The following is a 14,299-nucleotide window of genomic DNA, read 5'->3' as shown; positions in this document are numbered from 1 at the left end:
TATATGCGGGTATTTTTCTCCTGCATAAAGGAGTCAGGCCTATCTCTTTCTATTTGATCTTAATCCCTCTCCCCTACCAGCGTGGCCCAGGAGCACCCCTCTCTTTCTAATAAATGGCTGGCAGAGCAAGCTGTTCACGCAGTTGCCTTTGATCACCTTGGAGCTGTCAGCCCGTGCTGCTGTTTTCCTCACAGTTCTTGTTCCTGCCTAAAAGTGGAAGTAATACTCCCTGAAAGAAATACCCTAGGTGTCCTGCAAAGCATTAATCTATTTCTTCTTTTCCTTCTTTTTTCCTGAGGCCCACCCTCCCAGCTTGAACAAAACCCCCTCTTCCTACCTCCTCCCCTCTCTGCAGAATCCCAGTTCCTTTTGAGACACCCTCCACTGTGCTGGCCTGACCTCCTGGGCCCTCGCTGTCTGAGAAGCTACCACCCGGCCAGACAGGGGAGGCCCCGCCCCGCCCCTGCACCCGGCTCCCTCTCCCCCGCCCCATGGGAGCCCGGATCCCGCAGGCATCTGGGCTCGCAGGTTCTGCCGTTTGCTTTCCAGAAGGCGAGCTTTTGCTGACCCACGCCCCGCTTCCTCAATGCCTCCGCTTCCCTTCACCCTCCGGGGACTTGGGATTGCCCTGCAGACCCCCTGGACTTGCGTTTTGGGCTCTGGCTGCAGTGTTTGGGAGGAAGGCTGAAGGTGCGACCCAGCTCCGGCTCAGCTGCGCGCATTTGCAAATGTGGCTGCGTCCAGACAGGGCATGGAACACATTTCCAAGCTCACGTCCCCGTTTCTTGTTTACAGCTTAGATAATAAGCAATCCATGTCCCCTCTTACCATCGTGTCAGGCAATGATATATAGATTGTAAATATTATTCAAAGGAAATCATTTGCACGGACAAACAATTGCAAGCAAAGTATATGGACCATGAGGTTTGTCTTTAACGTACTTACCAGAAGGACAGGGACGGGGGCTGGGAGACGAGAAAATTGTGGGGTGGGGTGTGTGTGGGGGCGGGAGGAAGGTGGTGGGGATGACTCAAAGGATTCTGGTGATTCGATGACAGTGGCATAACTAATTAAATGTAATGTTGCTTAAAAGCCTTTGCTCTCTTTCTGAAATTGCTCGAAAGTATGCATTACTAAAGAAAAAAGATAATGTAGAAGGGGAGGGCGCTTAGAATGACTGAATACAACTCATTGTGCTGGCTCAAAAATGTCAAACTGCAGTGGAGAGAAATACAGCATTACAGGCTGGTGTGCTGGGGCCCCAGCTAGGGAAGGGGGAACTGTTAAGTGGAAAATTCCTGCAGAGGACTCGTTTCCATTTCCAATGGGAAGAAAGAGAGTGTTGTTAGAAGCTGGCAGATCTTTGGAAAATACAGGGTCGCACAGAGAAAATGACAAAAATGATCTCATTGAACTCCCAGAAATCAAGCAAACAAATAGCTTTAGTCAACCTACCACATTCTTATAGTGACTGTGTCTGCATACCTAGATTGAAAGAGGCTGAAGTCTCAGCTCTCCCTCTCTCTGGTCGCCCATGTCTCCTGAGAGGAAAGGAATGATGCTTGAGACACTGGCAGCAGCAGAGGGTCACGGCTGTAGAAGTGTGTCTATGAGTACATGTGTGCTCCTCAAACAGACTAGTGTGATTAGGGAGATACCTACTTTGCATCCTGAATACTAACATGATGGGGCAGCTGTATTTGTTGGACATCAGAAGATTTCAGTTTAAGGAGCATTTTTCTGTCCTTAAGAACCACAAATCCTAAAAGGAGTCACCAGGTTTTGCCACCCAGGGGTGGCCTCTGTGTGTGGTTTTTCTGTCTAAGGATAGCCTAAATTGCATCACGAACAGCTAGGTGACGGAGCAGAGAGCGAGGGCAAGCACATCTCAGAGGCTGTGTGCAGGTGTATTCGTATCACCGCAGCCAGGAATGTTAGAATTATCATTTCATGTTCCAGTGAAGAAAAACAGATACTAACAAGAAGCCATGTTTTCTGTTATTCTGTAAAGCTTCTGTCGCGAAGAAAGAAAAATGCCAGACAGTGAATATATTGCATGTACACAAACGAAGTTCAAAGGATCTTCATTTGCTCTGCTGATTTTTTTCTCTATCAGATCCACAACACATTGACAAGGTAAAGAAAACCTGTTTTTTTACATTTATGAGTAGAGTATGTGTGTATGTGTGTTGAGTAACACTTTTTATTTTTTTTTCTGAGACATGTCTTGCTCTGTCACCCAGGCTGGAGTACAGTAGTGCGATCTCGGCTCACTGCAACCTCCGCCTCCTGGGTTCAAGAGATTCTCCTGCCTCAGGCTCCCAAGTAGTATAAATACAGGCTCACTGCAACCTCTGCCTCCTGGGTTCAAGAGATTCTCCTGCCTCAGCCTCCTGAGTAGCTGGAACACCACACCTGGCTAACTTTTTGTATTTTTAGTAGAGTTGGGGTTTCACTGGATGTTAGCTAGCCAATATGGTCTCTATCTCCTGACCTCGTGATCTGCCTGCCTTGGCCTCCCGAAGTGCTGGGATTACCGTGCCTGGCCTGAATAGCACTTTAAAATCCAATTCCTGTCCATAATAGTCTGAAAATTTAATAACTTTTGAATCATACTAAAAACACTTTATGAAAACTATTTACCATTTCAAGTAAGCTTTATTAAAAATTACAGATGACTGAATTTATGTGGTCAATATTCCACCTACTGACAAACCCAAAGCATAGACCAGCATTGCTTGTATCATTCCAATGTGTCCTCCAAAAATTTGATTTTACTTGTATATGTAAATTCAAAGATGCGATGGACCTTGGGACTTGTAAATTTTACATAGAAAACAATATTTGGTTCAGAACAATTCTTAAGCTATGTCCAATTGCCAGGTCAATTCCTATAGTTAATTGAAGAAATACACTGTGAGTTAGTCATACATTTAAGATATGAATGTTCTTGTCTCTTCTTACAAACAATTCGCTTACATAGTTTTAAGGAGATATAAGTCATTTCCCATAACATTCACTTACTTTAAGTGTTCAATTCAATGGTTCATAGTATTTTTACAGTTACACTACCACGACTACAATTTCATTTTAAGTTATTTTCATCACTCTGCAAAGAAAGATTGTGATTATTTACAATCACTATCCTTTCCACGCCAGCCCTAAATAATGTTTTTGAGGCCCATCCTTGTCGTTCCTGTTAATTGCCAAAGGGTTTTCCACTGTATGAGGTATACCACACTTCATTTATGATTCATCAGCCGAGGAACATTTAGGTTGCTTCCATTTCTGGGCTATGGTGTCTAAGGCCGCAATGAACATTCATATGGAAGTCATTGTGCAGACATGTCTTCTCATTTCTTTTTGGTAGATACCTAACCAAGGATGGAAATGCTGTGTCATATGGTATGCTTATACTTTTCAGAAACTGCCAGATTGTTTTCCAAAGTGACTATAGCATTTTACATCCTTACCAAAAATGTATAAAAGTTCTAATTGCTTCAGATCCTCACCAATACTTGTTATTGTCTGTCTTTTCGATTATAGCCATTCTGGTGAGTGAGAAATAGGATCACATGGCAGTTTCATTTGCATTTCCTTATGTTCAGTCATGTGAATCTTTATCTGTGCTTATTAATCGTTTGTATATCTTCTGAGGAGAAATATCTAAATATTCAAAACCTTCAACTATATTTTTAGCTGTGTTCTTTGGTTTTTATTACTGACTTGTTAGAATTATTTATATATTCTGGGTACAGAGCTTGTATCAGATATATGATTTGTGAATGTTTTCTCTCAGGTCATGGGTTAGTTTGTCATTTTCTTCATGGTGTCTAATGTTTTTATTTTGATTAAATTTAATTTAGCAATTCTTTTTATTTTATCACTTGTGCTTTTGTTGCCATATCCAACCTTCTGATACAGTCTTAAGATATTTTATTTTATTTACTCAATATATATTTTTAACCTACCATGTGCCTATCACTATATTAGAATGGAAATATAACTCAACTACAATCATACTGGTGATTTATAGCTTAAAACGTTTTAGAAAATCATGCATAAGGGCTTAGATTTGAGGGCAAAACCAGTAACACATGTTTATCAGCTTAAGATTTCTGATGATAGAGCTTCTCAAAGTTCCAGAAAGGATTGAGCCACTTTTAAGTTTTTGAATCACTTCTCGGCCTTTTGGCTAAGATCAAGTAAAGTTTTTGAGATTCCAAGTATATTTTTTTAAAGTGCAAGTGTTGTGAAATTATAGAATATCTGAAACATACCTTAACAATTTTAATGCAATATATCTATGCAGTCTTAAGACAAATTTCATGAGTCCCAGGACAAAAGTTTGACATTGATGATGAATATCTTTCAGTCTAGTTCCTGAATGTCTGGAACTGTATGTATAACTTGAAAACTACATCAAAGGTCTAAATTTCATGCTGTAAAGCACTTCCTTACCTCAGGAAATATATACAACTTCTGAAGATTTTTTTCTTAATTTTTTCTCATTCAAATACTGCTGCTTACATGGGTGTCCATAATTTGTTATGACTTTGTAGGAAAGCTGACTTTTCCTCCATAGGGAAAGAGGTAGAGAGAGAGTGTGTTAGGTCATTCTTATGTTGCTATAAGGAAATACCTGAGACTGGGTAATTTATAAAGAAAAGAGTTTCTGCAGGCTGTACAGAAAGCATGGCATGGGCATTTGCTTAGCTTCTGGGGAAACCTCAGGGTCCTTTTATTCATGATGGAACACGAATCGGGAGTAGATCCCTCACCTGGCCAGAGTAGGAGCAAGAAAGAGACAGAGCAGGAGGATGCCACACAGTTTTAATGAATCAGATCTCAAGGGAACTCCCTCACCATCGTAAAGAAAGCACCAAGCCATGAGAGATCTGCCTCTGTGACCCAGAACCTCCCACCAGGCCCCACCTCCAACACTTGGGATTACATTTCAACACGAGATTTAGTGGGGACACAGATGCAAACCAAATCATAGGTCTAAAATATCGGCAACAGAATATATCATACACTGGAATCAGTGTGAGCTGCAGTATGCAGTGGGGATAGTATTGTTACATAGGCATACTATCTTTTCTTGTGTTTCACTTTATTGAGCTTCACGGCTAATGTATTTTTTACAAATTGAAGGACTGTGGCAATCCTGTGTTAAGCAAGTCTATTGGTGTCATTTTTCCAATAGCATGTGCTCACTTTCTGCCTGTGTCACATTTTGGTAATTCTTATAATATTTCAAATTTTTTCATTATTATATCTCTAATGGTGATTTGTGATCAGTGATCTTTGATGTTACTATCATAATTGCTCGGAGGTGCCACAAACTGTACCCATGTAAGATAGTACACTTAATTGATAAATGTGTATGTCTTCACTGGTGCATCAACCGACCATTCCGCCATTTCTTTCCTTCTCCTCAGGCCTCCCTATTTTCTGAGACAAACAGTGCTAAAGTTAGGATAAGTATTTTATGAAAGAGTCAATCAACTCTAAAATGGCCTTCAAGTGCTCGAGTGAAAGGGAGAGTCACATGCCTCTCATTTTAAATTAATAGCTAGAAATAATTAAACAGAGTGAAGCAGGCTTGTTGAAAGTAGAGAGAGGCTGAAAGCTTGGCCTCTGGCAACAAATAGCCAAGTTGTGAATGCAAAGGAAAAGTTTATGAAGGAAATTAAAATTGCTACTTCAGTGAACACACAAATGATACAAAAATGAAAAAGACTTATTGCTGATATGGATAAAGTTTGAGTGGTCTAAATAGAAGATCCAACCAGTCACAACATTCCCTTAAGACAAAACCTAATCCAGAGAAAGGCTATAATTCTCTTCAATTCTGTGGAGGCTGAGGGAGGCAGAAGAAGAGTTGGAAGTTAGCAGAAGTTGGTTCATGATGCTTAAGGCGAAAACTTGTGTTCCTAACATAAAAGTCCAAGGTGGAGCAAGCAACAAATTATTTGGAAGATCTACCCAAGATCATTGATGAAGGTGAATATGCTAAACAATACCTTTTTAATGTAGATAAAAACACCTTCTAACGGAACAAGTTGCCATCTAGGACTTTATAGCTAGAGAGGTGAAGTTAATGCCTGGCTTCAAATCTTCAAAGAGTAGACTGACTCTCTTGTTAGGGCCTAATGCAGCTGGTGACTTTAAGTTGAAGCTGGTGCTTATTTGCCATTTTATAAATCTCAGGACCTTTAAGAATTGTGCTAAATCTGTTCTGTCTGTGCTTTATAAATGGAACAACAGGCTGAGCACAGTGGCTTACACTTGAAATCCCAGTATTTTGGGAGGCCAAGGTGAGTGGATCACTTCAGGTCAGGAGTTCGAGACGAGCCTGGCCAAAATAGTGAAACCTCTTCTATACTAAAAATACAAACATTAGCCTGGTGTGGTGGCATGAGCCTGTAGTCCTAGCTACTCAGGAGGCTAAGGCAGGAGAATTGCTTGAACCTGAGAAGCAGAGGTGGCAATGAGCCAAGATGGTGCCACTTCACTCCAGTCTGGGCGATAGAGTGAGGCTCCATCTCAAATAAATAAAATAAAATAAAATAAAATAAATTGATCAACAAAGCCTAGATGACAACACATCTGTTGACAGCATAGTTTACTAAATATTTTAAGCCCACTGTTGAGACCCACTGCTCAGGAAGACGTAAGTTCCTTTCAAAATATTACTGTTCCTTGACAATGTACCTAGTCAGCAAAGAGTGCTGACGAAGACATAAGAGAATAATGCTTTTTGTGTCTGTTAACACAATGTGCCTTCAGCAACCCATGGATAAAGAAGTTATTTATTTCAACTTTTGAGTCTTATTATATAAGAAATACATTTTGTAAGGTTATAGCTGCTATAGATAGTGATACTTCTGATGGATACACACAAAAGAAATTGGAAACCTTCTGGAAAAGAGTCATCATTCTCAGTGCCATTAAGAACAGTTGCTATTCTTGGGAGGAGGTCAAAATATCAACATGAACAGCAGTTTGGAAAAAGTTGAATCCAACCCTCAAGGATGACTGTGAGGGGTTCAAGACTTCAGTGAAGAAAGTAGCTGCAGATGTGGTGGAAACAGCCAGAGAACTAGAATTAGAAGTGAAGCCTGAAGATGTGGCTCAGTTGCTTCAATCTCATGATAAAACTTAAACAGATGAGGAGTTCCTTCATATGGATGAAAAAGAAAGTGATTTCTTGGGAGCAAAACTTCTGGTGATGATGCTGTGTACACTGCTGAAATGACAGCAAAGGATTCAGAATGTTACATTAATTTTCTTCATAAAGTAGCAGAGGAGTTTGAAAGGATTGACTCCAATTTGGAAAGAAGCTCAGCTGTGGGTAAAATGCTGTCAAAGAGCATCACATACTACAGACAAGTCTTGTAAAACAGTCATTCAATACAGCAAATTTCCTTTTTTTTAATTTTAAGAAGTTGCCATAGCCACCCAACCTTCAGCAACCACCATCCTCATCATTCAGCAGTCATCAGCATCAGAGCAAGACCCTCCAGCAGCAAAATGATTATGACTTATTGAAGTCTCATAATCATTATCACTTTTGGCAATACAATATTTTTTAAATTAAGTATTTTTAAAAATACATATTTTTTGTTACACATAATGCTATTGCACGCTTAATAGAGCACAGTAGAGTGAAAAGTAACTTTCATATGCACTGGAAAACCAAAACATTTGTGTAACTTGCTTTATTGTAGTGATCTGGAACCAAACCCACAATATTTCTGATTTATGCCTATACTAAAGTGATGCATTTTTATTTCTTCTTCAAATTACTGAACACTTATATGTTTCTCCTTCTCAGAGGGATCCTTTGGGTTACCATCCTAGAGACAGGGACAGTAGTTAAGAAACTTAACAAGAAAATAGGTTCACTGACAAGTCTGGGTGAAAAGGATGCCATGCTTAGCAAACTAGACTGTCGGAGCTCTTCAGCGGCATTTCAGACAGGAACAGCAACAGGGAGAGTTCCATTCTTTCAAGTCCCTGGAGATTGAAGAGGAAGAAGGAAATGACATAATAAAAGGTTCTCTCCTCATTTCCATCCCCTATTTCTTGGTAAATCCAATCCCCAAAAACTGAAGGTAGCTTCAGAAAAACCTAGACATGTTGGGAAAGAGTGTGGGAGGGACACCAAGGCCACTAGGAGCTTTCTCCCTTCCAGACTTTGAGCTCTAAGAAAGACCATCTTGAAGGCTACCCCCACACCCATTTAGGGCATTGCTATATCAAAGTAAGGGGAGTGTGTTGGGAAGAGGAGGCCTCAGTGTTTAACTCGTCCTAACTACCCTCAGTTCCTGTTTGGCAGGGATATGGCTCCCAAATAGATCAAAGCCTGTCCAGAGCTTTCTAGCAGCTCCTACCATCACATAGAGTAAATGGACAGCAGCTGTAGGGTGGATGCCTGGGCCAAAATGGCTGGAGACCATTAGTGCTTCCAGGACCAAGAACACATTGCAGATTGAAGCAAAACAAAATAATAGCAAATAAAACAAAAATAACTTATTCCGTTAGAGATGGGAGTGGACACAGAAGGAGAATCTGTCTCAATTATGAGCAATGCCAATGGGAGTTTAGAGTCCCCAAAAAGCCAGTTTAAATTATAGGATTGTTTTCGGATTCCCAGATGGAGAATGTGCAATTCAGAATTCAATCAGAGAAATAGAACCGATAGTCTATGTATATTAAGACATTTATTGCCAGGAATTGGTTTATGAAATTGCAGGACTGGCTGAGAAAGCCTGAAATCTGTGTTGCAGGATTTCAGAAAGGATGATCTGGAATTCTCAGGCAGGAGCAGAAGCTCCTGTTCACAGAGTTTCTTCTTCTTCAGGGAAGCCTCAGCTGTGCTCTGAAGGCTTTCAACTGCTTAGATCAGGCCAACTCAGATTATTTAGAATAATCTTTGCATCAGTCACCTGATTATGGACCTTAATCACTTCCATAAAATACCTTCATAGCAACGTCTAGATTATCAGACACACAGAGCTGATCATCACAGGGAAGTATGTTTATTCTCTCACTATACTTTTTATCTACAAGTGGGCTTCAAAGAAGAAGGCTGGGTACATTTCCCCCAAAATGTAAAAGCACTCTTTCTTTTTGCAGTTAAGTTGTCCTGTGAACTTATTAAGTGTAATTCTGTACAAGAAAGAGAGATGCTTCATCATGGTCTGAGACCTCAAGGAGGTAATCTTCCTGTTATTCTCCACCTGGAGCAGAGCCAAAATTTAAAAAAAGTGGAATCTGTTCTGGAAACCGGTTCTAAGGGAATAACCTTGATTTCAGACTTCTGCCACCAAGTTCATGGTAATTTGTGACAGCAGCCTTCAGAAAGTAATACAAGCACTGTGTAAATCTTGCTTTAATTAAAAAACTTGGAAAGCTTCTTGGAACTCTGACTTCAGGACATTCTTTGGGCTTTTTTACTTTTATTTATTTATTTTTTTAGCAGTCTTTTCTTCTCCCTAAATAAGAAAACAAGCATGACTCAATAAGTGCTCAAAATGAGTTTTTAAAATATCTGATTTTGAGTGGTCTCTAGGATTTTGGCTTTGTTACATTCAGAGGGCTTTTAAACTTTTCTCTGATCACCAAGGAAGCACATTCTTCACTCCAGTGAATAGTACCACTGAGCATGAAGTCATGCGAAGTCTTTTTTCCCCTCTCCCCAAAGAGCTTGCTTTCATGTGTCTGTCTCTCTCCACCTTTACAACTCATAGCCATGGTCTCTCCTGGCATCCCTGCTTCAGTTCTTTCTCCCCTAACAAGTCACTCTACATATAAAAGCCAGGGCAATATTTTAAATACCTCAGTCAATCTTGTTACTCTACCTCTCCTTTCCCAGCTTAAAAATCATCAAAGTCTTTTCCATTGCCCTTAGCATAACATCAAACGCCTTACCAGGCCCTGGAAGGCCCCGTGTGATCTGGCTTCTGCCAACACAGCCACCCCATCTTACCCTCCCTTCCTCCTGCTCACTGGGGTGGGGAGAGGGAAACAGGCTCATAAGGTTAGGGGACTTCCCCAAGATCACTGAGCTGTAAGAGCCAGGTTAGTGTTGAAAGCTGGTGTTTTTTAAAACTCATGTTCTTTCTCCTTTTTCATGAGCCCAGCAAAGTGCTAGGAATAGGCTCCAATTTAAATTCTTTCTCCAGTTTTCAGGTTGCCCTGTGAATCCCAGGACCCATTTGTGTGGTCCCTACATCCCCCAGCTATGCCTAGGCAAGACCATCTCATGCCTCCCTAGTTCATTTCCTCTCCTCCTCCTCACACCCTTCCTCCCGCCCAGGGATGCAGCAGAAGGCAGAGGGCCTCAGCCTGGGGAGTAGAAGGCATGTGGCAGGGTTTGAGCTATGACTTCTTTTTAGAATTAAAAAAAAAAAAAAAAAAAAAAAGAGGCAGAGTGACTGCCCCAGTCACTCTGGCCTAATTCCGGTTCGTGCGCATGGTTACCTCTGGGCCTTTGCATTTGCTGTTGGCTCTTCCAGAAAGCTTTTCCCTTGTCTGACTGACATCTTCTTGGCTTTCAAGTCTCACCTTAAGTGTTGCATTTTCACAGAGGCTTTCCCTAACACATCCCAATTTGCTAACTCTTATATTCACTTATCACAAACTATAAATACCAGTTTATTTGCTCACTTGCTTATTTTCTGCCTAAATTCACCAGAAGGCAAACTCCTTGGAACTGGAATTTTGCCAATTACATTCATTTTTGTATCTTCTGCATTTAGAAGAGTGCCTGGCACATAGATATTCGATAAATATCTGCCAAAATTATCAATAAATAAATATTAAAATAGAAGATGGTGTGCTATGCTGTATCTATATATGTTATGAACTATATACAGCTTAGTATATAAGTTACTCATTAGATTCTGTTAACTTGTATCATTTGGAACTTTAATATCACCATTATTTTCTGTATACAATGTTAATAACAGCTTATAAAACATAACACATTTAATAACTTTTTAATGAGATCCCCAATCTCACTAATGCTAACACTGTATTTAGCTTTGGATCCAAAAGGTATAAAAATGGCACGATTTTTTCCTGTGCCTCACACTTCCACTGCCATTTGATTTTCATGTCTGAAGAGTCCTATAAGGCAGCAAAACCTTTATATGGGCATAGATGACATCATGACCATGGTATAGGTAATTTAAAATAATATTTGCCAGTTTTAGACACAGACGGTAACATAGATTAGAACAGAATTTCCAGGTAATTTGAGAGTTATTTATTTACTTTTTGGGAAGAAAGCAGCTAGCTATGAAAACTAAACACAAAGAAGAAAACATTTGTTTCTGCGAAAAGACCCCAGCTTGCTTGAACATGTGTCTAAGAATGTTTACTTTGGAGATCTAATATAACAGATTCCTTGCTAACATAGGTTCTTCAAGCTTCTGGTCAGCAGTGCCATAATTTATGCTATAAACGTCTGATTATTGTAGGAAAGAACTACTTTTCAAAGCACTCCATACAACTCACTCAAGATGTAAACCACCACAACTCCCTAAATTTATATGCACAGTGCAACTGACATGCCTTCACTATGTCTTCACAATTTAGACAACCAGCACACTACTGGTCTATGTCCAGAAAGCTTAGCACTCTTCTATTAGATATTAAAAGTCGGAAAATTTACTAGAAGTCTGAACTGCTTTTATATGGCATTTAAAAGCAGGAAACAATTGTATAAATTCATATTAAATTTGTTAAGAGGCTCCAGGGTTTCAGGAGTTATTTGGATGAAACAGCTAAAACCTTGGCAGAAGAATGAAGGCTGAGCTGCTTTCTAAATAAAGATGTTATGACACACAAAGCAATACGCATGATTTAACATAGGTGAAAATATGACTGTGACCCTGGCATACATAACATCTTAAAATTCTTCTTTGATGAATGGAAAATCATATTCCTAGACCCATGACATTAGAAACTGCCATTCTATATAAATTCAGCTGTAAAATTCTTTTTAGGATGTATATTCACCTCCATGACTTAATCAATTCCTCTTTCAACTCTTACAGATGTTTTCATTGAGCTAAGGTAGATAAATTCATAGAGTATGTGCTAGAATGTTAACTATAGTTTTTCTTTACAGCTCCTGGGTGATCATGCTTTAACTGATCTATAAAAAATTCCATTTTGGCCAGATGGGAGTTTGGTGTTCCCGGGAAAATGATATTTATACAACTAAGACAAAATTCTAGCTTGCCCATCTGAGATGCCAAAGCCTCATTTAGAACCTTTGTTGGGGAGAAGGGCAGTTAGCTTGGGGAAAGCCTTCTTGGGTACCTGTAAAATGTTCTCAAAAGCTGAAGACCAAACTCTCACTCCTCATATAAGTTACTGGTGTCAAACTCTCCACCGAAACACTAGAATATGTTGGGAAATTTATAACTATTAAAAATCACTTGGCAACTGGGGAAATGAGAATGAGTAAACCTCATTATTCTCCATATTTTACCCTTAAGTTTAAACCATCTGGGTACAGGGGATAGGCTCACAGGGCTTTAGTCTTCCTCTATCCCTGGAGGTGGCAGGATGCCGTCTATCTGATGGCCTTTATATAATACCAAACCCGCAGGGTATCAACAGTCCCGTCTCTGAGCCCTGGGGTCAGGATTCCCCAGAAATACTGGCCAATGGTGATTGAAGTGCACCGAAGTCCCCTTTGCAGTTAAACTCTGTTTTAATGAAATTACTTCACTTTCCAGTATTTAACTCTGTGTAATGTAACTAACATAAATAGTAGTAAATCTCTCCAGATTAAGTCTAATTATGAAAGGCCAGGGGAAGGAGAATTAGAAAGACTGTATTGTAAGTTAAGAATCTTAGATGCTGAAATAAAACTATTAGCAGCCAAATTATAAGGCAATTTTTTGTTTAACAGATAAGATTTTTCATCTTAAAAATTAAACGCAGCTGGGTGTGGTGGCTTACACCTGTATTCCCAGCATTTTGGGAAGCCGAGGTGGATGGATCACAAGATCAGGAAATCGAGACCATCCTGGCTAACTCGGTGAAATCCCGTCTCTACTAAAACTACAGAAATTAGCTGGGTGTAGTGGCATGTGCCTGTAGTCTCAGCTACTTGGGAGGCTGAGGCAGGAGAATTGCCTGAACCTGGGAGGTGGAGTGAGATCGTGCCACTGCACTCCAGCCTGGGCAACAGAGCTAGACTCCATCTTCAAAGTAAAAAAAAAAATTAAAAAATAAAAAAAAATATGTGGGTGTGGTGGCAGGCACCTGTAATCCCAGCTACTCAGGAGGATGAGGGAGGAGAATCACTTAACCTGGGACATGGAGGTTGCAGTGAGCCAAGATTGTGCCATTGCCCTCCAGCTCTGGGTGATGAGAGTGAGACTCCGACTCAAAAAAATAAATAAATAAATAAATAAATAAATCAACAAACTGTTATCAATATATTCAAATAAAAGATGGTCAGAAAACTTAGGTTACATACACACACACACACACATATGGTATATTTAGTGATTCAGTGTTTAAAATTTTTATTGAATGTGTTTTGGTGATTTATAGCAAGAAGGAGAAGATGACATCAAGAGTTTGTGTGTGAAATTGAAAATTATCTAAATTTAAATGTTTTTAAACCAATTTATATTTTTATAAGCACTTTCTATTCTCCAGAAGTTTAATTTGGGAGTAATAAGAAAAAATCATAGGGTAAGCCTTCTATAAGAAATGTGGACTTAGGAAAAGCTTTGAAAATATAGCCTAATAGCACGGCCTCAGTGGGAAACTCTTTTTCAGTAAAAGATTCATTTTTAATCTTTTGCAGTGTATCCATATAGATACGCAGCACATACACACACAAACACACAAACACACACACATACATATATACAAGTAAAATATATCATTCATTGAAAACTTGGGAATTTTGTCTTAAAGGTTTCTTGAGTTTGAAAATGTGGTTAGAAAAATAAAACATTAGCCGGGCGCGGTGGCTCAAGTCTGTAATCCCAGCACTTTGGGAGGCTGAGGCGGGCGGATCACGAGGTCAAGAGATCGAGACCATCCCGGTCAACATGGTGAAACCCCGTCTCTACTAAAAATACAAAAACTTAGCTGGGCATGGTGGCACATGCCTGTAATCCCAGCTATTGAGGAGGCTGAGGCAGGAGAAGTGGCTGGACCCAGGAGGCGGAGGTTGCGGTGAGCCAAGATTGCGCCATTGCACTCCAGCCTGGGTAACAAAAGCGAAACTCCGTCTCAAAAAAAAAAAAAAAAA

At 39.9% G+C, this 14,299-nt stretch overlaps 1 long non-coding RNA gene across 1 annotated transcript in view; it reads left to right on the top strand.

The window, feature by feature from the left end:
- The first annotated feature begins 511 nt into the window (after positions 1 to 511).
- The window catches only part of LOC104650976 (uncharacterized), a 34,718-nt gene continuing 20,930 nt past the window's right edge, over positions 512 to 14,299 (top strand). Inside the window, exons 1-2 of the long non-coding RNA XR_012517601.1 lie at positions 512 to 924; positions 2,012 to 2,136. This is a non-coding gene — a long non-coding RNA (uncharacterized LOC104650976). The remainder of the gene's footprint in view (positions 925 to 2,011; positions 2,137 to 14,299) is intronic.

The sequence above is a fragment of the Saimiri boliviensis genome, chromosome 5, assembly GCF_048565385.1.
Source record: "Saimiri boliviensis isolate mSaiBol1 chromosome 5, mSaiBol1.pri, whole genome shotgun sequence".
NCBI classification, from domain to species: domain Eukaryota; kingdom Metazoa; phylum Chordata; class Mammalia; order Primates; family Cebidae; genus Saimiri; species Saimiri boliviensis.
This window is presented reverse-complemented; position numbering and strand designations above follow the sequence as displayed.